The sequence below is a fragment of the Lactuca virosa genome, chromosome 4 (genome assembly GCF_052849685.1).
Source record: "Lactuca virosa cultivar CGN04683 chromosome 4, Lactuca_virosa_CGN04683_v6, whole genome shotgun sequence".
Lineage (NCBI taxonomy): Eukaryota > Viridiplantae > Streptophyta > Magnoliopsida > Asterales > Asteraceae > Lactuca > Lactuca virosa.
In genome coordinates this window covers 440,822,716-440,829,339 of record NC_136429.1, presented here as the reverse complement: position 1 = coordinate 440,829,339, position 6,624 = coordinate 440,822,716, and positions in this window count along the sequence as shown.

Genomic DNA, 6,624 nt, shown 5'->3' with positions numbered 1-6,624 from the left:
CTCTTTCCAGAAAACGAAAAGAAGACGTCGTTTAAACCCGATTTAGAGAACCGAAAGTCTGCTAACGTCAAATTCGCAAATCCAAAAACTGAACCTAAAGTACTCAAATCTAATAAAATCAAAGTTTTCACCATAAAAAGAAAAGATGAAACAACATTAATAAAAAGAACCTTTTTCGTTGATGTTTCTCTTACAATTCCATGTTCTGTAAAAGGCTCACAAGGACCCAAGAAACTTTGGGTTCCTAAATCTGCTTAATTTTTGCAGGTTATGCGTGAGGAGCAGTTCGACGATGAATGGTACATAGACAGTGGCTGCTCGCGTCACATGACAGGAAGAAAGGAAGAGCTGAGGGAATTTCAGTCCCTTCAAGATGGTGGAAGTGTCAATTATGGTAATAATTCTTTCGGCACAATCAAAGGTTATGGTATGATCACCAATGGTGATTTCTCGATACGAAAAGTGGCGTACGTTGAAGGTTTACAACACAACCTTATCAGTGTTTCTCAACTGGTAGTTGGTACCGGGTTAAAAGTTTCGTTCGATGACGATGGCTCAGAGATTATTGAAAAGAAGACGAACAATATTCTGCTGAAATCGAAGCGAAAAGGATATATGTACCCTCTGAATCTCAATCCCGTACGAGGGAAACCAGCTATTTGCTTGCTGACGAAAGCTCTCTCAAACGAAAGCTGGCTTTGGCACCGAAGACTCTCCCATCTCAATTTTAAATACATCAACAAACTGGTGCTTGGGGATCATGTTCGAGGTCTTCCTGTTCTGAAGTTCGACAAAGAACACTTGTGTGCTGCGTGTGAAATGGGAAAGCAAAGTCGACAGATTTATCCTTCTCGAGTCAATACAAAAGTCATTCAACCACTTGAATTACTTCACATTGATTTATGTGGTCCATCTTCAATCGAGAGCATTGTTGGTAACAAGTATATACATGTAATAGTGGATGACTTCTCTAGGTTTACTTGGGTGTTATTTTTAAAGCAGAAATCAGAGGCCACTCCCAAGCTTAAACTCTTTATCAAGCAGATAGAAGTTCAACTACGAAAGATAGTTCGAAATATAAGAAGCGACAACGGGTTGGAGTTCAAGAACAAAGACTTTTAAGATTTTCTTGCAGAGAAGGGGACAACTCACAACTTCTCATCTCCATATACTCCACAACATAATGGAATTGTCGAAAGGCGAAACCGATCTTTATGTGAAGCAGCCCAAACCATGCTGAGCTTTGCTTCTCTACCTCTATATTTCTGGGCTGATGCCATTGCTGCTGCTTGTTTCACACAGAATAGATCTTATCTCAACAAACGTTTCTCCATCACCCCTTATGAGATCTTGAAAAGCCTAAAGCCTAATGTAAATTTTTTCCATGTGTTCGGTTCAAGATGTTTTATCTTCAATTCAAAGGAGCACCGAAACAAGTTTGATGTCAAAGCAGACGAAGGAATTTTTCTGGTTTATTCCTTAAACTCCAAAGCATATAGGTTTTTGAACAAGCGTTCAAAGAAAATTGAAGAGACCTATTATGTCGCCTTCGATGATAACTACGTCAAGAAACTGAAGACAACCGAAGGTTCTGTGGAGGAAATATTTCCAAAATCTGGTCAAGTTACAGTACCAATTTCAAACCTCTTTGAGCAATACATGCTGCTATTTGATGAACCAGAAAAGGCTATTCACTCTGAATCCAAAGCTGCAGACAACAAGGCAGACAACTTGAAGAAGATAATCGATGATGCTGCAAAGAAAATGGCAGAAGAATAACCGCTAACAACCGAACAGCCTGACACAAGCGAACCTCCAAAAGATAGTTCTCATATTCAGGGGGAGGGTTCGTCTTTTCCAAATAACCAAGATTCACCATTCCAGGGGGAGAGCCCATCATCATCAATACCAACCGAAAGTCAAGTCCAGGGGGAGAATTCTGAGCCTGAAACTGAGGAAGTATCATCATTTGAGGGGGAGAATGTAAATGCATACGATGATGATACTCAGTCAGAATTCGAAGAAGAAGTGAATGCTGAACTGGATCCCTCATATGATCCTAATTACCCTCCACTCACCAAATGGACCAAAGATCATCCACTCACCAAATGAAAGCGAAACAAACTGCACTATTCTCTAAAATGGAATTTTGCATGTTTAATTCGTTCGTCTCCAAGGTTGAACCGAAGACGATCAACACTGCACTCGATCATTCTGATTGGGTACATGCGATGCAGGACGAACTCAATGAGTTCGAGCGAAATAAAGTGTGGAGACTGATTCCAACACCAAAGGATGCTTCTGTGGTTGGACTAAAGTGGGTTTTCAGGAACAAGATGGATAAGGAAGGAAATGTGATTCGCAACAAGGCAATATTGGTTGTGAAAGGTTACAGTCAAGAAGAAGGCATAGATTATGAAGAGACCTTCGCTCCAGTAGCAAGGCTAGAATCGGATCGTATTTTTCTCGCCTATGCTGCACACAAGAACTTTAAAGTATACCAAATGGATGTGAAGTGTGTCTTCTTAAAGGGAGAGCTGGAAGAGATGGTGTATATAGAGCAACCACCGGGGTTCGTGAACGAGAAGTATCCAGATCACTGCTACATTCTGGACAAGGCAGTCTATGGTCTCAAGCAAGCACCAAGGGCATGGTATGAAACGCTAACTAGATTTCTAAAAATGTCAAAGTTTAAACAAGGTTCGGTTGACCCAACCTTCTTTCGTAAGAAAGAGGGTGACCACCTTATGATATTTCAAATTTACGTTGATGATATCATCTTCGGTTCCACAAATCCTAGCTTAACAGCTGAATTTAGGAAATTGATGGAGACTAAATTTGAAATGGGCTCAATGGGTCCTATTAACTTTTTCCTTGGCTTGAATACTAGACAAGGACCCGAATGCATTTTCATTAATCAAGAGGCTTACACAAAAACCTTGCTTGCCAAGTTTGGAATGATGGGAGATTCGAAAGTAAAGGTTCCTATGGCGTTTGGCACAAAGTTAACACCTTCTTTGGACAAACCGGCTGCTGACATGACCCTCTATCGTCAGATGATAGGGTCCCTAATGTATCCAACAGCAAGTCGACCAGACATAATGTTCTCTGTTTGTTATTGTGCTAGGTTTCAAGCTAATCCACGCGAACCTCACCTGCTACCTGTGAAGAATATCTTTCGATACCTAAAGCGAACTTCTTCTCTCGGTCTATGGTACCCAGCCAAATCAGGGTTCTTTGTCCAAGCATTCTCTGATGCTGATCTAGGAGGATGTGGATTGGACCGAAAGAGTACCACTGGAGGATGCCAATTTCTGGATGGCAAACTTGTTAGCTGGCAGTCCAAGAAACAAACATGTGTGTCTCTCTCCACTGCTGAAGCAGAATATATAGCCGCAGCATCGTGCACATCTCAGGTCATTTGGATACAAAGTCAACTTCGAGACTATGGCCTGAACATGAAGAAAATCCCACTATATTGTGACTCAGAGAGTGCAATTAGGATTTGTCATAACCCAGTGCAACACTCAAAGACGAAACACATAGCACTGAGGTATCACTTTATCAAAGATCATGTGGAAGATGGTAATGTAGAAATTCATTTCGTAAGAACCACTGATCAATTGGCTGACATCTTCACTAAGGCCTTGCCTGAAGCAAGTTTTAAGAAAATCCTACAAGGCTTAGGAATGATGGAAGCTGAATCTGTACCAAAATCACTTTTGCCTCAATAAAAGTTGGAAGCGAAATAGAGCGAACGCTCGGCCCATTTCGGGTTCGGTTCTCCTGTGAACCGAAATGAACCGAACGCTCGGTCTATCTCGGGTTCGGTCCTACCGGGCTCGGTTCGCCTCTCATCTCCAAGTGATGGTTTTGATTGTATAGTATGTACACTCTTTTTCTCGTATTTTATTTTATGTTTTTCCTTTTATTTTCATAAAATCCAAAAATATTTTTCTTTCTGTTTTTAATCCTTTTTCAGAAAATCTTATAAAATCCAAAAATATTTTTTATTTCTGTTTTTATTTCTTTTCAGAAAATTCAAATCATAATTCAAAAATATTTTCTTTCATTTTATTTCAATTTACTTCAATCTTAATCTAATTCGTGTATACGGACTATTCCCAATGATGGAGCTGGGGCAGGTATAATTATTTATCTATGTACTAGCTAAGTGTCCCTAGAAGCATGCTGCTACATGTTGACCCAAGCCTCCAAAGATTTTGAGTGAAGCCTTAATGACTTGATATATACAAATCATGTCTTCCCAATCATGCTGTCAAATTCACTCTAATCATGAGCTACCTTACTCTTCTCAAATTGAGTTAAGAGTTTTTCTGCTTGGTCTATCTTTTATAGCAGAGGTACATTCGGTTCTTTAAACACCTCAAACTTTTTCTCCATCATAATTCATTTCATAAATGTAACCCTTGAGACTCTCAGCAACTACCACTGAGGTTTATGGTTACATAACTTCTGTGTTAATGATCTTAGTTTCGTGCCACTACGTGCTAAGTGAAACCCAAAAATTCAACACCTATAATGCATTGACGGTGAACAGTTAAATGTTCTAGCTTTCACCTTTGAATTAACGAAACCACTTTTGTGGAAGTACCTTGAAATCTCCTCTTATTTTTGAGAGATCCTTATGAAAATGTCTATCACCAAGACTTTTCTTCCCAAAGGATCCAGTTTTTATTTTTTCGTTGAGATTTCTAATTAACTATTGTCAACAAGTCACTGAATATGTTCCAAACCTACTTATTTAACAGGCGACATCGGTCTCACAAGTACTTCGTTCCATTTCGGTCTTATGTCAAGAACCAAAACCTGAATTGAAGCGAAAGCCACCCTTAATAGAATTATATATAAAAGATTCCTTTCAATGCTTCTTAACAAATACTTGATCATAATTCAACGGGAATCCAAACAAGCACTTTGAAGTCTCTCTTGACTTTGAAGGAAGAGATTCGTGCCCGGGATCCACTGCTTTGTGTCTTAAATGACATCACAAAATCCCACAAATAGTTTGATTTATTTCTTTATCTTTGACACTATCTTGCACGAAAATCTTGGATTTTCCAAAAGTCTAGTTCGGTTATTCATAAGCTATTCATAAATATATAGCTTCGATTCCTAATGGTGTAATGCAGTTGTTTTCAAACGAAGGGATGCGTCGGTATAAAGCCTTGGTTAATTATGGCCATAAAGATTCTATTAAAGGTTCAAGAGGTGAGTCAGTAGGAAGTCTAATCGATTGGTGATTTGAAAAGAGGATAAGTATGGAAAGGCGCGTGAATTTGAACCGTTACCCAATCATGCGTCATCAGCTACTTTATCAAGGTTGCTAGTTTTCCAATCACGCCTTTTAGGCGTCGTTTCCCAAATTGATGGAATCATTACTCCAGATTTTTCTCTCTCTACAAAATCATATATAAGGGTTTTGATTACCATGGTCTTACTCTTTACCATTCTTCAACTCTCTCAAGCAAAAAGGCGATTTCAGGCGATTTGGTGTTCACTGTTCATCTTCCTCTTCATCAAGCTTCAACAATGGCAGAGTCTTCTTCCGTTCAAGAAACCTCTGCTCGCTCCACTCTTCTCACAATCAAGCCTAACCAAAACTTGCTGATCGATCTCACACCATTCATCTACGATACTTACATGGTTTAGGTGGTGGAATGTCTTAAGTATTCCCCACTCGTCATCGCTCTATCAACGGTGGAAGTCGTACCAATGGCGTGCCTCTCACAAATCTATTCCATTGCTACTTACGACAAAGCTGCGGAGAAGATTTATTTCGACATTCTCAACCAGAAAGCTTCTGTCTCTAAGAACCGATTTTGCTCGTTGCTAGGGCTTCCTTATGAAGCATCCATGGTGAATCCTGATTCCATCACCACAGGTCAGCTTTTTTTGATGTTCTACAACATGGGGTATACCGAAACCCTAACTACTGTGACCAAGTTCAAGAAATCGTGCCTTCCTCCTCAATGGAATGGCCTCTTCACCCTCCTTTTCAAAGGGCTTTCAGAACGAAGTGCAGGCTCAGATGGTACTAGCAAGTCTTTCATGAATCTGCTTTATGGGTTAGACCATGGTATCAACCTTGATTATGGTTCGGTTCTATGGCTTCAACTTGTTCAAAGTTTGTCCTCTACCTCTCGCCACACAGAAATTTCGTGTGCCCGATTCTGGACCATTGTCACTAAATGGACAATGGAGCGCTTTCATGTTCCCATCATGGCAGATTCACTACTCTCCTCCATTGCTACATTTCACACTACGAATATCATTGTCGCTCATCCCTCGAAGTTTCTCTTCGTTGGCTCAATTCCAGAGTCAATGTATGCTTGTGTGTCCTCTGCAAGCAAGCTTATTCAGGAGTACAAGAAGCTCCCTTCATCTGGTCCAAGGGAACTCAGTCCAGAAATGTTAAAGTCTATTGAAGAAGCAGACAAACCTGCCAAGAGGGGCAAGAAGCAAGAAGCGAAAAAGGGAGAAAAAGGAGGTAGAGTATCAAAGGTACAGACTCCAAAGAAGCGAAAGTCTGAGAAGGCAGCACCTTCCCAGCCCAAGCAGAAGAAGGTCAAGAAACCTGCTCGGAAGCTTATTCTTGCATCA